The sequence below is a fragment of the Gymnodraco acuticeps genome, unplaced genomic scaffold (genome assembly GCF_902827175.1).
Source record: "Gymnodraco acuticeps unplaced genomic scaffold, fGymAcu1.1, whole genome shotgun sequence".
Lineage (NCBI taxonomy): Eukaryota > Metazoa > Chordata > Actinopteri > Perciformes > Bathydraconidae > Gymnodraco > Gymnodraco acuticeps.
The window spans coordinates 4066787-4085477 of NW_022991154.1; the positions used below are offsets into that span (position 1 = coordinate 4066787).

At 41.2% G+C, this 18691-nt stretch overlaps 1 long non-coding RNA gene across 1 annotated transcript; it reads right to left on the reverse strand.

Moving 5' to 3' along the window:
• Positions 1 to 16514: 16514 nt before the first annotated feature.
• LOC117560452 lies at positions 16515 to 17765 on the reverse strand. Its single transcript, XR_004571161.1, has 3 exons — positions 17610 to 17765; positions 17168 to 17351; positions 16515 to 16806 (listed from the first exon to the last, which is right to left on the reverse strand). It is a non-coding gene; the product is annotated as an uncharacterized LOC117560452 (long non-coding RNA).
• Positions 17766 to 18691: the final 926 nt, after the last annotated feature.

Below are 18691 nucleotides of genomic sequence, written 5' to 3' on the forward strand. Positions count from 1 at the left end.
CTGCGGCTGCAATGCATTGTGGGGCAGCATTTTCTCCTCTCCTTTCGGTTAGGGAGGTCCAGTGGTTCCTAAGCTAAAGGAGGTTATAAAGGAAGTTTGAAACCTCCTTTCCTTTCATTTGAAACCTCCTTTCCGGGTCAATTCACTCCGTTAGGAAGGTTCCTAAGCTAAATGGACTATTGGAACGCAACCCTGTACTACAGCAAAAATATTCTCCGTCGGGACTTCCTGCAACAACACCACGCCGTTATCAAAGATGTTCTATTGAGAAGACGATCACTACGTGACAAAAGTTTTCAAAACCGTGGCTACTGAAATCAATCTTACTAACTGCTGTCTGTGCAATTTACTCCGCGCGAGTTGGCAGACTTTATTTTGCTTACTTTAACATCATTTTTTCATGGTGGGGCTAAGTCATTTCTTGGTATGGGTGTAGCCTACCCCAGCCATACCCTGGCGCTGCCACTGGTGGCACGTATGGGGCGGGCCATTCTGCACATGCGTTAAATGCGTTAAATATTTTAACGCAATTAATTCAACAAATTAATTACCGCCGTTAACGCGATAATTTTGACAGCACTGATTTAAAGCCAAGCAAGAGCGATGAAAGCAAGAAAATCACTTAATTTGTTGTGTTATCACAGAGGATGGTCTGAATACAGTATTTTACTGTGAAATAATACAGTAACATGTTGTGAAATCATTTATCCTCTACATTCACAGTAATTAACTGTGCCTGTATTTATTTCACTGTGAAATGCAAAATGACAGTATTATATTGTGAACATTACAGGTAAAGACTGTAAAGTGGTAAAACAGTAATTTATTGTAAAATATTACAGCTAAATATTGTGAAATCATGGTAATATTTTACAGTGTGTGGTTTCCCTGTGACTCCTGCAGTGGACCACCCTGAGCTGAGTGGAGGCTGGATGGAGACGGGGGAGGGGGGTAAGCAGGAGTGCATTGTGGGGATCTGCTTTTGAGGAATGAGCCCAAAACAAGCTTTCTTTTCCTGGAGCAACTGGGGTGGAATAATTGCATACATGCTAAACTGAACTCCGCTCGTTGTGAAAGGGTAGAGGGGAGTGAGTGATAAAGAGAGAAATTAAGCAGGAGAAGAGAACAGAAACGATGGCCGCCAGTTCCTGCCAGCCCTGCCCAGCAGTTATCACATTATTTACAGCCGAGGACTTAATGCATGGTTCAGTAATGAGCAGCCGTCCAATGGCCTGTGATCTGAAGCTCTCTTATTCACTCGCTGGGCTGAACTCCAGGCGGCTAAAAGCTGGAGGAGTCCCCCCAGATGGAAACTAAGCCAGCTGCCATTTCTCACTTTAGTCTTTTGCACTAAGGTGATATATCATGGTGTGTGTGTGTGTGTGTGTGTGTGTGTGTGTGTGTGTGTGTGTGTGTGTGTGTGTGTGTGTGTGTGTGTGTGTGTGTGTGTGTGTGTGTGTGTGTGTGTGCGCGTGTGTGCGTGTCAATGCATTGGCCTTCATTTTAAACCTTGATAATCAGTTAAATGGTTTCAGTCACCAATCTTTAAGGTTTTGATTATACTCACACAATCATGTGCCACTTCATTTTACTTATTTGATGATTGGAATATGCTGTTTTTATTATGAGTGTTGCCTTTTCCTCTTTCATTAGCAATCCCAAACAACCACCTTCAGAAATATGTTAGTCGACTGCAAAAGCTAACACTGACACCCTGTGGTCACCTGCTAAAGTTACACCACACCCAGTTATGGAACACTACACTGTTCTATAGTTAAAGCGAATGGTAAACATCAACCACAGAGCCAAGGTGTAGTACTTCAGAATACGTGAGAAAAGGCTACATCATTCTTTTTAGGGTTGTCCCTTTCCTGTAGTGTAGTGTGATACATAGGTTTGCGTGCATGTAAATGGTCTGCAAGGCCAAGTAAAAATGTCATACGGTGTTGAAATACTCCGTTACAAGTAAAAGTCTTGCATTCAAAACTCAATAGAAGTACACCATCAGAACAAACTTTAAGTACAACAATTAAAAGTACTTAGGATGCAGGGTGGCCCCTTTCAGAATCATTAATAATGTTTTTAGTACAATAATTATTTATGCATTATTCTGTTTATTACTTATAATGCTTACTAATGTTGCTCTTCGTATAGGTCTGGTTTATTTAAATGCTGCTGGGTAGCTTGGTACATTGTGATTTATGGATTTATTTTTGAATTACTTAGTAGCTGTAAAATAAAGGTTGGGAAGTAAAAGTACAAAAAGTACAATATTTGTTTCCAAATTATAGTAGAGTAGGGCATATAGTAGGGCATTCTACCGAATTAGTAGTAAGTGTGGTCCCACAACAAGAAAAACTATTTAACAAAACAATTAAGTATTCAGACATAGATATTTACTAAGAATATGTTATGGTCTATTCAAACACAAGGCATTCAATTAGATAGTGATACGCTTAATATATACAAAGACATCATTATAGGGTACTATCTGTTAGGAAGTAGCTGTCCCAAACCCTGACATCTAAATATCAATTTCTGTAAATAACACTTAAATTATTATTTTTTATTTAGTTCAATGGTGTATTAGGATCTTTATCATTAGATTAAAACAGAAGTTGTAATATTTAGAATTATTGTGGGTTTGATTTTTTAATAAAAAAACTATACTAAAAAAATCATGTCCCTAGTTTTCATGTCACTACCGAAACACGAGGGGCCCAATGGCTGAGCCTGGTTTTTAGCCACACCCCTAGACTTTTGACAAGGCAGTGACACTGCATTCCTGTCTCTCATAGCTATATCCCATACTTTTGATATAAATCTGTTCCAAAATCTGAAAATCGGCGTGTAACCTTAAGAATTGTCACTACCGAGTACCGAACACATTATTATCTTCAATTAAGTAAACTTTTTCTGAATTTTATGCAAAGTATTAGGTTTGTATGTGTGTAAACCTCTTCAAAGACGTGTATGCTAGCCATGTAGGCCTACTTGCTAGCATTCTTTAGTTATGATCAAACTTAGCTAGAATCGTCACTACCGAAACAGTCACTACCGAAACAGTCACTACCGAAACAGTCACTACCGAAACATATGGTTAAGTTTTGGTAATTGACATAATCATTTCGGTAGTGACAAAATTGAATGGTAAGCAGGTAATAGCAATAGCCTGCAACTCTCTGTTTGATCAGAGAGCAGATGTAAGATGGGAGTTTACCCAACATGGCTTTACAAATGTTTTGTGTCTTTCTTTATAATAATGCGAGGTTTACCCTTTTGGACCTTTGTGTCCCTAATTGTGGCTACAACACAGTTGTCACTCACATCATTTGCAAATACTCCCACAGATGAATATTTATGAGGAACATTAGTTAAAATGAGATCAATTAAGGAGGATTTACTAGGGATTTAATTAATACTAGGGCGAGTAGGACTGTCTATAGTAAAATTTAATGAAATACAGGTTTTTTAAATCCTCTGACACTGTAGTTAACCAGTCCCAGTTAAAATCGCCAAGTAGCACTATTTCCTTGTAGTCAAGTTGAGATAAAAGATTTGCCAACGACGACAGAGACTCCTTGACTGCTGAGGGGGGTCTGTAACAGCCAGGCTTGGATTTTCGTCATTTTAGGGGCAAGGCCATTTGGCCTTTGGTGTCACACATTTTTTCAGGGCGCAAAGACCACATGCCAGGGCACAAAGGCCATTGAGGGAAACATTTGGATTTGGAGCTTACAAATAAATAACTTCACTTTCTGATAAGAAAAACACACGAATGACATGGAAAACTATGGAGCCCTGGAGGGTTCATAGAGAGAAAAATAAATAAAACGTGGCCACGTTTTACTTTCTCGTCCGCACGCTTTAGTAACTCGTGCGCACGCTTTAGTAACTCGTGCGCACGAGTTACTAAAGCGTGCGCACGAGTTACTAAAGCTAGCGCACGAGTTACTAAAGCGTGCGCACGAGTTACTAAAGCGTGGCCTCGTTTTGTGTGAGTGTGTGTGCGTGTGCTGTTCGTGGTAATTTGAAAACAAATGCCGGTGGTGTCGGATACACACGAACACGCACACAGAGCGAAGCTGAGCACACACACACACACACATCATGCGCCCCGGTGACAGGACATCTCCTTCATAAAGCGAGGGGGAATACTCAGTTCGATGTGTGTATAGGTGTGTGTGGTTAAACGTAGCAGCCTCGATCTCTATTCAGCGGTTCTAGTGAAGTAAACAGTAAAAGGCACAGCTCTTTGCAGCTGGTGCTGCTCTTCTCAGATTCTGCTGAGTTACACGTTACTGCCTCCAGTGCCCTGTACGACGAAGCCAGTTCAACAGACCCTGGACCTGGATATGTTCGATTTACCCGGCTTAACTGACCCTAACAAACGCGATGTCGATAAGCGGTCCTACGAAGCTGGTTATCAACTCAGTAAATCAACTAGGGTTTCTCTGTCCGGCTGAGAGCGCGCTCACGTGAAAGGGACGGGGTTAGCAACATTTGACCAATCACAAACATGGAGACGCGTGCTGACAGCGCAGCGTCATACTTCATGAATGAATAGTATAAATAGCAAATCCTGCTTCGTAGTACAGGCTACTGGTGCCGCAGAGATTTCATAAAGTGAAGGAGGTTTTCCTTCTATAAAACAGCTGTGGGCAGCAGATACTGTGAGTCACGGACAGGAATCCCTCAATTTAAATAAAACGAGGCCACGCTTTATTAACTCGTGCGCACGAGTTACTAAAGCGTGCGCACGAGAAAGTAAAACGTGGCCACGTTTTATTTATTTTTCTCTCTATGAACCCTCCAGGGCTCACATTATATCATCATATAGGCCTATGCGTGTATTTTTTCCATCTAGGCCTACTACTTCTACTAAAAAATCTAAAATTCTATTAATATGTAATAAATATATTCCATTTCAGAGCAGACGAAACAGCCTTCAAGGGTCAAACTCTGCACATACATCATTCAGCAATGTACTTTGAAATGCAAAGTGTGTGTGTGTGTGAGTCTCTTTAATCAACTCCTCACTGCTCCTCATATCTGTTCAGAAACTAGACAAAAGTTAAACATACAAACCACAGACTGTCTGTGTGTTGGCGAATACAGTCGCTGCTTTAATTATGTATTTAGGACGTTGTTGTGAGTTTGGACGGAGCAGATACAGGTTAGTTTAGCCTGATCTGATCGAATGGAGATCGCTCCATTCAGAGAACACGCATTTTAAAAGTTTTTCGCCTGCCGTCTTGTCTGCACACTTGTCAAAGTATGGTTTTTACTAACCGTTATCAGTATTTAGTTAGGCCTACTTCGGCACCATTTTTGAAACGAGTATTACAATTAAATCACGGTAAAATAGGTTAATTGTGTCGTAGTTGGTTTCCACCACAGCATTTACATGGATATAGCCCCGCCCCCTCTCCAGCGCGTCCTGTTTGAATGACAGGAGTAAACAGCTGACAGCCGCGGTGAAACTCCAGCGGTTAGAGCCAGGGGCGGACGGGACGTATCCCGATGGGCCGGTATTGGAGTGGGCCGGTCAGACGATGTGGGCCGGCCGGTAACCGGCAGGGCTCGACATTAAATGGCCCGCTGGCCCGGAAGCACTATGGCGCATTTCCACTGCAGCGGGGTAGCCCCGTTTAAGCGTCCCTAAGCGTCCTCGCTCAGGCCTCGGGCTGCCTCGCTGGCCGTCCGAGGCCGTGGCGCATTTCCATTACAGTTTAGGACCTGGGGTAGCAACGCAGTGTAGGCGGGGCGATCGGCTTTTTGGGCGGAGCGACGCTGGGTAAAACTGCAGTGGCGTCATCTTCAATGCGACACAACTCACAAAACTATCCCTTGCAAACAAGCCCCCAGGAAGTGCGCCGGAGTCTGATGAGAATATTCGTAGTGGCCAAACGGCGGTACTACACTTGCGTTTGGTTGCTGGGCCCGGATACACTTGTTCCCATTGACTTACATGGGGAAAGAGTGGTCTGTAACTCGTTGGATAATTTTTTTTTTAACTAAATAAACAACCCAGTATGAAGACTTGTATAGCCCTTATTAAAAACATTCGTTCCTCAAGTTGTAAAAATGTGCTAATAACGTTATTCTGGGAGTTATTTCCCTCGGCATTATGAACGCGCATCTAACCCACGGGACCGCGCTGCCCGGCACGTTCATGTGATGTGACGTGTTCAGCACCTCCCCCTTCACACGCGGTCACGTTCAGTGTTCACTGTCACGTCACTGAGGCTAAAGAGACAACGCTTTATATATACAGTCTATGCTAACAACCGACAACAGTTTGCTCCAAAAGGTAAGATACGAAAACATATTTATTTTCTAACCTGCCTCCTTAATGTCTGTATGTAATGTAACATGTTCTCATATAAAAGAGTAAAATAAGCCAAACCACTCATCAGCAACCGCTACTGTGGCTAAGCTAATGTTGGGTGTTTGCACAGTAATTTTCCATACTTTTCATAGTTAACCAAAATGCTAGAAATGTATGCATGCCAGCAGTTCTGCAATGTTAACTCTGTATGCATTAGCTAACTTTCTAGAAACCAGACTTTGCATTTATAATTCGTTTCATATATATATATATTTCTATTTAAAATCTATAAATGTGAGATGAAAAAACTAAAAATGACATGTCTTTTTCACAACTAATTTCCAAAGCAATGTCCCTACCATTGTAAACGACGATGCATACAGAATCTTCAAGAACACATATTATTTTAAAGAGGCGTGAAGAGCTAATCATTTGTACTTTATTTATAGAAAGACGAAAGTCTTTCTCTGGTCTGCATCCCCTTAACAATTGTATGTTTTGAGCTGTACTGTACTGTACCCAATATACAAGCTGTTAATAAACTTTTCAATCAATCAATCAATCAATGGCAGAAATAGCCGGATCGTCATCCAGAGAGGAAATCCTGAAGGAAAGTGCGCCTCCCGCCATACTTGGACAAGGTGCTGTATAGTTTTTATAAGAATTTTTATTCATTTTGTTTCAGTAATTTTTTGATTGCATACCCTTTACTTTCATATGGCAAAAACAAATATATTGTACCTTATTTTTACATCTGATAAGTGAAATCAGTTGATTGTGACCTTATCACAAAAAGTCAGTGACTTGATACATCCTGCTTCGTAATAATGCATGAAATCGTCATGCATTATTTAATGTAATATTAATATATAATCTTAATCCTTATAAAGTTTCATCATGATTCTATATACAAGTATAGAGTTATATGTAATATAATATACAAATTAAACTTGTGTAGTCTTAAAAATATGATGAAAATGATATGACAACTCAGGCTACATGTACCACCTTTTTCTAAAAGATGATCACCAGTAACCACTTTTTCCTTTTTCAATATATTTTATTCTATCTAGGTCCCAATGTGTGGATAATAGGGAGCAGCTACGTTAGACGTGGGGAAGAAAGAGCCAGACACACCATGGGAAGCAACCTGGGTCTCAGTTGCCGTGTGTGGTGGTTTGGCAAGGGTGGTCTGAGGTGGAGGAACCTTCTTCCCTTTTTCTATTAGTCCTTGAGAGGAAGAACAGTCCCGGATGTCCTGCTCATCCACTGTGGCGGCAACGACCTTGGCAACATCAAAGGTGTGGAGCTTGTCACAGCGATGAAGCAGGACCTGCTTTCCCTCAGTGACAACTTCTCAGAGATGAAGATAATTCTATCTTCTATCAATGAGAGATGTCACTGGAGGAAAGCCAATCCGGGAAAGCTGAACAAGGCCAGAATGTGGGTGAACAGAGAGATGGGTAAATGTGTTAGTGGTTTTGGTGGAGAGAGTGTAAGGCATCCTTGCATTAAGTTTGACTGCCCTGGCATATTTCTAAGAGATGGAGTTCATTTCACCAATTTGGGAAATGATATGTTTTTAAGTAACCTTAAACAGTCCCTTGAGGCTACAATCTAAAGTGGTTCTGCATTTTGGATTCTAGCCTCAACAGGATATGTATATTTAACAAGAATAACTTTTAAATTTGACAGGGCAGTCCTCCTTGTAAGGATGTCTTCACTTGCTCACACTATTTTTTTTAAATTTAATTAAATTGTTCACTTTAGATTGTAACATTCTGTGTTCTTCCTCTCTCTTAAACTTTAGTCCCCTTGTCTTTTTCTCTCTTTCCCTCACTCATCTTAGTCCCCTTGTCTTTTTCTCTCTTTCCTTCACTCATCTTAGTCCCCTTGTCTTTTTCTCTCTTTCCCTCACTCATCTTAGTCCCCCTGTTTTGTTTCTCTCTTTCCCTCACTCATCTTCCCCAGCCTCACCAGCCTCACCCAGACGACGAGACGGCGTACAGAGAGGAGGTCGAAAACCTGACATCTTGGTGCCAGGATAACAACCTCCATCTCAACATCAGCAAAACCAAGGAGCTGATTGTGGATTGCAGGAAGCAGCAAAGAGAGGGACACGCCCCCCATCGCCCTCAATGGGACTACGGTAGAGAGAGTCAGCAGCTTCAGGTTCCTCAGTGTCCATCACGGACACAGCTGCATCACGGCCTGGTACGGCAGCTGCACCGCCCTCAATCGTAAGGCTTTCCAAAGGGTGGTGAAAACTGCACAGAACATCACCAGGGCGGAGCTGCCATCCATGGAGGACCTTTACTCCCAGCGGCTCAGGAAGAAAGCCCTCAGTTTATGTTTATGTTTATTTTAGAAATGTTTTGGCACATTTGTTCCAATTCTGCTAATGGTATATTGCAGGATATTTAAGTCTCTCATGTACTTTTTAAATTAATAATAGTATGTTCATCTTGATGTTTAACTTGTAATATTGTAATCATCTTAGTTAGAAATGCTGTTTCCACCCCATCCTCTGCTGCTGAATGATTTTATATATTGTTACTTAAAGTGCTTGTCTTTGATATTATAATGATTACACCAGAAAGTCACTCTTTGTGAGATTTATTTGTTCACATTTTTCCCAGCCACAAGATGATGTTCATTCATTGGAGGCCTCAAAGCTGGGTGAAGGTATTGATGCACGGATCAATGCAATCCTTTACAACAGCATTCCACTATGGTTGGGGATGTCTGTAAAAAAAGGAGAAATAATCTTAAACCAAATAAGTGTCGCAATATAGGGAAACAAACTGACAAAAACATCAATTAGATCAGAATACATTTACATTGTTACAGCAGAAAAGAGCCAAAGACAGCCTAATGTTACTTAAAGTATGCATACAAAAGTATTAAAGATTCAAAACAAGAAAATATAATTTAAAAAAATACACATTTCACAAAATACACATCCAGCAACAACAGTTTGGAGGATTTAGCAGCCTGGTATATTACACAGTTTTAGCGGCATATTTATATATATATTTATATACACATGGTTGGTATTTAACAACAAGGGGTGTTGTACTGTGATATTGGTATTTATGGGAACATTTTACACCTTTCCTTCAAGTATTATACGTTTTAGTTACTTGTGGCTACTTAACATGAATAATCACAGTTACTATCCTTTTACTCCATCACATTTCAAAAAGAAATAGGATATTGTTATTTTAACTCCACCACAGTAATCCATCATCAGCTTCACTTTTTAGATAAAGTTTTAACTCACAATTGATCATAACAGGCTTCAACATATACATTTGTATATATTACCAAGTGGTTTCATGTACAACTCACACAAGTATCATGCTAAATGAAGCTCTGTTGCTTGGATATCACTAGATCCTGATGTCAGCGTAATATAAAAGTACATAACGATTGATGTGTAAGTTAGCATCATTTACTAGCTAGCCGCTAGCTGCTAACTGCCGCTGTCAGTACCAGATATGTTGAGAAGGGTCTAGCTGCGGCCGCGGCCAGTACACGATGGTACACGATGGTACACGACACGCCCACCTGATACGACACTACGGTGGCTGAGAAGGGTCTAGCTGCGGCCGCGAAAAATTGTACTTCCAAATATGGTCAGAAGAGAGCACGCCCAACACGTGAGGTTTACAGTCAACAAACAACATGGCGCACCGAGTACAGGTACTTAACGTATTGTGGTTTTAGATATAATTACATACTATTTAGGTTCTCGTTTGTTTGTCGATGTGGCTGTTTAGCGCAGTGTAATTGTGTTTATTTTGCTATATATATATATATATATATATATCTTAGCTTGACATGCTCGACGTTCAGTTAACTTAGCATATATGCTAACTGAACATGCATGTACTCTAATTTTTAGAAGAATCTGATTTTATGTAAGTTTTAAATATTAATTGAAGGTGTCTTTCACATTTGAATGTTTTTTTATTTAAAACATGTATTAGCTCTTATACTGTAGACATGTAAATATGTATAATTATTATTTTAAGTGTGGTTTAAAGTTAAATGGTAGTTATTGGGTAGAGCCAAGTAACCCAGGTGGATGCAATCAGGTAATTAGGACAGAGCCTCTGTTTTTAGATGGGGTTTATGCTGTAGGCCTGACATTTAAACTAGCTGAAGGGCTTTCTGTTCGAACCACAGTGAAATCTAGAGGTTGTTTTGTGCATTAAAGGGTTACCTTCTGAAAGTGAGGAAGTATGACCAGCTTTGTCCCATAGGATTATACAGGCCAGTCCATTGCTGCTTGTTTAAGGAGTTAACTATTTCCAATATTAAAGTCACTTAAATTGTATTCTATTTTATTCACCTATAGACAAACAACACAACACTCCGTGATGGAGCACGCCCAGAGCTCAACAAATTGGACTCGGACACCTTCCAGTGTCCATTTTGTGAAAGGACCGGGTCACACCCAGCCGCCACGTGTACATTATAGGCTTGTTTGAGACGCGTTGCGGCTCGCCTCGAAAGTAGACGAGAATAGCCGATCGCAGCCGGGGGAGGTCTCAAAAAGCTCGCCTGAAGTCGGACAGCTCGGAGTCGGCTTCGTCTTCTTCTTCTTCTTCTCTCCGTTTTTTGGCGGATTGCAAACAACTTTAAGGTGCATACCGCCACCTCCGGAGTCGGCTTGACTCGGTTTGCATTTATAAAGAATGCACACATGTGTTTAATCGTTAATGTCAGATATGTACTAAGTAAATACATTTGTTCCTGCTCAAGATTAGATTCAACTTTATTGTTATTGCACATATTACAGGTACTGAGACAACGAAATACAGTTTAGCTTCTAACCAGGTGCAACAAGCAGTAAAGTGAAAAGTAATGTACACCATCTACAGAATAAAATATAGAATGAATTGAATGATGAATAAACAGTGAGGGGTATGAATACACTAGATATCAGCCTGTGAGCAGTATGAACAGTGTGTATGAATATGCTAAGATATATAAAGTATGAAAACGGTAAGCAGTATAGTATAAAATATATAGATATTAATTTCATGATGATAAACATTGTGGAACAATGATGAAAAATGGGAATGGATGTGGTGACGTAAAACTGACACAAAACAACAACAAACTTTTGCCAGCCAATTGGAGAGTTTCATCAGCAGCACGTGGTAAAAACCACCAATGAGCGCTCAGCTCGAGATACCAGCGAGCCGTTTCCCATCAAGCATTTCGCTTCCGCAGCCCGTGGAGAGCAACTGCGCCAACTCGCCTCGCCTCGCCTCGCTCTCAAGGCTGCGGGCGTCTTTGTCCCGCGAAATTTCAAAGTCTCATGTGGGCGGGCCTCCAGAGCAAGTCGGACAAAATGACTAACCATCATGCAACGCACTAGCAAGACGTTGATCGCAACTGCGCAGGTCTGCGCAGGTCTCAAACAAGCCTTATGTCTTGCATGTGCTAATAAAATTCTCATTACAGTATGCCTGGTATTTTGCCATGGAGGCCAGCTTTGACTTCAGCATTGTAAGTATTAAGGAAAGAAGTCACATTAAAATGCTATAACAAACTTAATGAAAATTGATGCTCTTTCTTTAGCATGACATGTCTCTCCTGAGAAGGTGGTGGTGTGTTATCCTGGTGGAAAACTTTGGACTGGAAGGGTATGCTGCAGTGCTACAAAAACATTTGAATTTGTAATTGTATTATCAAGAAGATTTGGGGGGAACACCTGGCTCTAAAATTCAACCTTCTGGTGAAGAAAATGTGTCTTAATTGCAGGTATGGAAAGAGGTTTGCTCACTATAGTGAGGAAGGCAGGGTGACCCTTAGCGACAATGTCCCACGTACATTCAGGATTAGTCGTAAAAGGACACATGCAAGCAGCACCATGGTCAGTGTATCGCTCAATGTATTTATGACCCTGTGTGCCTGTTTCAGAATGGGTTACTACTCCTAAAACACATACTACATAGAACTTATGGTACATGCAACATTTGTTTTGTGTGGTACTGTGTCTTTCTGAATCGAGCCTGGATCATTTTTGGAGGAGTTAAACCGTGCATGTAAAGCACTGTCAAAATAATGGTTGACTGTCTACAGATGCCCCTGGACACTGATGAGGACCACTCCTATAACAAGAGGCCTTACAGCTTCCTTCCTAAAGAGTCGGTTAGTGAATGGACACATTAAAGTGTACAACCCCTGATGCATGTGATTTTATAATATTACATATGACTTCTTTATACCATCTAGTCTTATCAGTAAGATGGAACTTTGTTCTCATGACCTCGCCAAGAACATGAGTGAGGAAGCGCACCAAAGGCTGAAGGACTTGTGAAAGATTCCGAGGAGTTTATTATTTACTCAATATTTTTTTAAGTTGACCAGCTCTGATTTTCCATTTGATGTTCTGTTCAATAAATGTTCATTGAGGAAAACGGTATCAGTGTCATATTTTATATACATCACAGTGAATGCTGAACTTGCCTGACCATATACTGCAGTTGAAAGTACACGATGAAACACTGGCTCAATCAATACAATTCCCACATGCTCTACCCCGGAACCTGCGGTCTTCAGACTCTGGCCCCCCGCACCAACCTGCGATCCTTCGGGGACAGAGCCTTCAGTATGGCAGCCCCCACTCTCTGGAACGCTCTCCCTGCGGAGATCTGCAACATCCCCACGCTTGATGCCTTCAAAAGGGCCCTCAAGTCCCATCTGTCTGCCAAGGCCTTTGGCCCCAAATCTATTTGTTGTTTTGTCTGACTGCCTTTTGTTATGTTTGTTTCTACTCCTGTTCTTCTTTTTAAAGGGACCTTGGGTCTCATGAAAGGCGCTATATATATCCCATTATTAATACATCATTGGTAAGCATTTTTACAATATTCTGGCTTTCACTGTTCAAATGAGATGTCAACCATCAAAATGGGATAAGGGGTTCCAAGGGGTTCTCAAACGGATAGGTTATTAATTTATTTGCCTAATAGTTGCTTAAAACGGATAGGTTATTAATTTAGTTGCTTAAAACGCCTAATAGTTGCTTAAAACGGATAGGTTATTAATTTATGTGCCTAATAGTGGCTTAAAACGCCTAATAGTTGCTTAAAACGGATAGGTTAATAACGCCTAATAGTTGCTTAAAACGGATAGGTTATTAATTTATTTGCCTAATAGTGGCTTAAAACGCCTAATAAAATTAAAATGCTACAATAACATGCCATGTACGGTCTCCACCGTAGGCGGCGTAGTTGTCGTCCATTCGCTTTTCATCTGCCATGCCTCTCAGCCACCGTAGTGTCAGGTGGGCGTGTCGTGTACCGCCGTGTACTGGCCGCGGCCGCAGCTAGACCATATTGGATATGTTCGGGCTACCAGATATGTTCGGGTGTATTTCCGTCGCATCCGTCATCCGTCATATCCGTCATATACTCACCTCCCTCTGCTCCCAGCGCTCTGCTGCCACACACCGGCCGTCTGCGGAACTGCAGCCGGAGGAACTCGGGACAGCTTGTTATGTGTGGGGTGCTATGGTGGTACTTGTGCACATAAATAATGTTTCTAATTATTTACAATTAAAAAATATATATATTCTGCGTTACTTTAGCCAACACTTTTATAAGGCGACTAGATTAGATAATTACGAAATGTGTAGATATAATACATATATTTCAGGTTGTTATTTTGTCATTATGTTTAATGTTTTATTTACCTTTTAGTATTTTTATATAGTATCTGAACTTTGGAGAGGAGTTGGGAGACACACGACACATCAAATCACATCTACAGATCAAGGCGAAGCGAATGGAAGTACTCCCATACTCCTAGCGTGAAAATGTTTGTGAAAACGTGTGCAAAGTCTCCGAAAATCCTAAAAATAAGCTCATATTTGAATTCCCCATAAAAAAACACATTATTCAGTAAAAACAAGCCCCCACTGATCATCTACTCTCCGAGACGATTCCAGGGATGTCTGGCTTGAGTTTCGACCACCAGGGAAAGTGGAAAAGTGCCCGAGATCAGCCTCTTAATTTACCCAGGGCCTAGTGCTTGGCTTTGGGCATGAAAAGTCAGGAAACTCCCCTGAGTATTTTATTAAATATCTTAACTTTGGAGAGGAGTTGGGGGACACACGACACATCAAATCACATCTACAGATCAAGACGAAGCTAGTGGAAGTACTCCTAGCGTGTGAAAATGTTTATGAAAAACGTGTGCAAAGTCTCCGAAAACGGAGCAGTGGCTGTGATGCTAGCTTTGCGGCTAGCGGTTAGTTGTTATTGTTTGAAGTTGTTGCTATAGAAACAACATGACGGAGAACAAATTAATATCTTCTACGTATAATAACGGACAAAGTAAAGAATGAAGTGTAGGCTATGCCTGTTTGAAGTTGTTGCTAAGGAAACAACATGACGGAGAAAAAGTATAATCTTCTACATATAATAATGGACAAAGTAAAGAATGAAGTGTCGGCTATGTTTAAATGTTCGGAATTTGACCATGATGGCCCTCTTGAGTTGCCGTAAAATATGACGAATATGACGGATGACGGATGCGACGGAAATACACCCGAACATATCTGGTAGCCCGAACATATCTGGTACTGACACCGCCTCGTTAATAGAAATCCAGTACCATGCTGTCATGAACGCGCGGTGCTGTTACGTGTACGTAAATTCGTGTGCTTAATGTGAACGAGCCTTTTGGGCGGCGTGGTTAAAGTTGCGCATGCGCTATGAGCGCACATACGGGTACTTCTCAGGCATGCCGGGTAATCTGTGACGTTTCGCTCTCTCAAAAGTTGGGCCATCATGCGCCATTGAGCAACTCTCATAGGAATGAATGAGGCCCCGCCTCCCACGCTGTATCCAGTTCTTATTATACATCCATGCTTGCAAAGCTGGCTCTTAAAACCCTTCCCAGACACTGGACGGCTGACAGCAGAACATGTGGTATACAACAAGAAAATTTGCAGCGCACGGGTAGTGGTTGAAAACGCATTTGGTAGACTGAAGGGAAGGTGGCGTTGCCTCATGAAAAGAAATGACTGTGATGTGAAACTTGTGAAATCCATGGTGCTGACATGCTGTGCTCTGCATAACCTCTGCGAGAGTCATGGAGGGTGATGATGGGTGGAATGCACCAGCAGCAGCAGAGCCTGGGGTAGCAGCGGCTCAAGGTGCAGAGGAGGAGGGCACTGACATCAGAGAGGGTTTGATGCGCTACCTGAATACCTAAATATGCGTTGTATTGTATTCATTGTATTGAACATAAATAAATCCTTTTTTTTTAATATACATGTGTTTGTCAAATGTTGTTATCTGAATTGAATATTTAGTAAATATTTGAATTTCAAGCACCAGTAAGTACTGCCCCATAATAAGAACATTTGAGGAAATATCAGATCATGAAAAGAAAATCTTTCTAATAAATTAAGCAAATATCAAAGCTAACTATAAACATAAATACTAAAGTGTAAAACACAGCAAAACTATATTCATAAATGCAAGTGTAAAATAGTGTGGACAATTGTAAACATGGATGGAGGCTAAAGTATCCACAACATAAAATAATATATTAAAATATAGCCTCAATCTTTCTTCTAGACATGTTAAAAGCTTGCTTGAATGGGTTATAGGTTTCTTTTGTTCTCTCGTCTTTGAAATATATAAGGAATGTGTTGTTTGAGTCTAGTAGAACGAGGGTAATATTACAATTGAGCAATTTCTACATGTATTATGTATTTATCATGTATTCTTAATACTATTACAAAATAAACATGTAATAATGTTTTAGAGGAGGACCTCAAGCTAGCAAACTCAATTTCTTGCTTTAAATCTCTTAAAACTAAGGGGCTTTTTCCTAACTGATGGTGTTTGTTATTGCTTTATAAATTCATGTATGTTTATATCTTCTCTAAATCAAGATTATGTGAATCTGATTTGTTTCTGTTGGGTGCAATTCATTATCAACAAGAGATAAGATAAGTAAAATAAGTACTTTATTGATGGCAGTATAAAAATAAAAATAAAATGTTGTATCAAAAAGGCATGCCATTAAACAATACAAATAAAAAATGTAAAACTGTATTGCAGCCAGCATAAATATACATGGCATTGTAAAAATAAAAATAAAATAAACATTTTAAAGAAAATAAATAAGAAAGTACAATTGTTGCATTTAAAAATTAACTAGATAAAAAATATATAATATGTACAATAACTATTAAGGTTATTTTAAGTATCACGGAGGAGACGGGCCACGTCGGCTGCCACGTCGGCTGCCCAGTCCCCCTAGCACCTCGCCAAGAGTGCGCAGGAAGGCTAGGTTGAAGGTCTCTGCTTGAGCGGCCTCCTCCCTTCTCAAGGCCGCATCCAACTCCCATCTCCGCTCAGCAGACGATTTGGCCCAGTCCAAGTGCCGTTCATGGTGCCGTTCCTACTGGGCCCGATCCTCTCCTCCTCGTTTCCTCTTGCCTGGGTGACAATAAGATAATAATTAGCAATAAGGAAAAAACACAGGACAGGTCACACAAGGATATAAGAATAACATGTATAAACAGAACAACAGTAAGGTGAACTAAAGAAAGTTCTGGCCCTAGATGTTTACAATGATTGTGAATTACATTATGTCCAGCCTGTTGATAATGAATATAAATATATGTATATGATAGGATGTCACACACAACTGTACTAGCTGCTTACTAGCTAAGACTTTACTTGTAACAGAGCATTTCCACACAGTGGTATAGCTTATTTTAATTACTGACGATGGATGATCCAAGGTTTAAAAAAACAAAACACAATTCCAGTCGTTTTTGCCATTTCTATTTCTTACCTAGAACCACACGCTGCGGTGTCGTGATGGCACTCGGCGTTGGTGGTTGAGTTGGTGTCGGTTCTTCGGCTGGTGTCTGGTCGAGCTGGGGTCCGTTCTGGATTCGATGACGATGTTGTGGACGGAACACTGCCATCACCCGTTGTTCGGGAATGTTCCTCCTCACGAGTCCCAATGTAATCATCTAGAACAGCAAAATGACTTGTTAATTCCACAAACTACTGCAGCACAATACTAAATAGCAACAACAACTATAGAAAAGAAAAAACTGAACGTAAACAATGGCATATATGGTGTTAGCAAACAATAGCTCTAGCTAAGGCTATCTGCCTAGGCTATCTGCCTTAGCTAGCTATGTAGCTCTTCGGGGCTCCATAAAAGCATGGGTTGTCGAACATTAATGTAAGGATAAAATAGACTTCTTTGTTAGAAGTGAGCGTACCTTGCAGGGACTCCAGTAAAGCCGTTGCAGAGTCCAGGCCTCCCTCCCTCCCAACGTTGGCCGGTCTATGGCCGTAAATCTGGTCCAACAAGTCGAACCACTTCCATTGTTTCCTACCCGCACCACTCGTGTTATTGTTGTCCTTTACTTGGCGATATTCACTCATCTTTTTGAGTTTTTCCCTACACTGTCCTCGAAAATCCGCGTTCGGACATCTGTGCAGAGACATCCTGGAACACTTTCACATTTCGCGTTGTTCCGTCGAGCTCCCGCTGGATTTTATCATCCCCAATGAGATTAAGGAACGTCGTCACCTCCTCGGTCGACCACGGTGTGCTTTTCTTCGACGTTGCCATTTTTGTAACTCCTCCGTTTACAAAATGCTGTTTATAAAATGCTGCAAGCTTGCTTCTAGATATATATGCGACGCTAGGGATGATCTCGCGCGCGATCTTGTGACGATTCTCTCTGACCAATCAGCCGTAGAGAGTGTTGACGTCACTAGTTCAGCCCTGGCCTGGCCTGATAGAACCACGATTTTATGGGGCCGGAAAAAGAGGGAAAAAGTACCCGCTAGCCGGTGCTAGGCTATATGGAGAGGCCACCAAAACTGGCCTGGCCGCTTGAGGACGGTTAAGGACGCTTAAACGGGGCTACCCGCTGCAGTGGAAATGCGCCATTAGACACCCCGGGCCAGCATAACGTACTTTCCACTTGCCCCGCTCGGGCCACTAAAATATTGCTTAAAAAAATGTCCTGTGGTATTGGTATTTTGACTAGCAATTTAGTTAAATTGTTTCGTTTATCAACGCTACAACATAGCGTTCCGTGAGTCGGTTGTTGTTGTTGGGTGAAAAGCAAACAGCTGTTTGCTGCGGAGCGCAGCGCGAGCAGGCTCCCGTGAGCGGGAGCGCGCTCCTTCACTACAGACTATCGCGCCACCTAACCATTCGCCAAAAATGTTTTTAATACCAGCGGTAGCCGGGCAAAAAACAATCTTCAAATAATAGAAAGTCACCGGAGGAGTTAAAGGAGAGTTTTCATAGGGGTGGCCAAATGGGGCCACTGAAAATCTTGGGGTG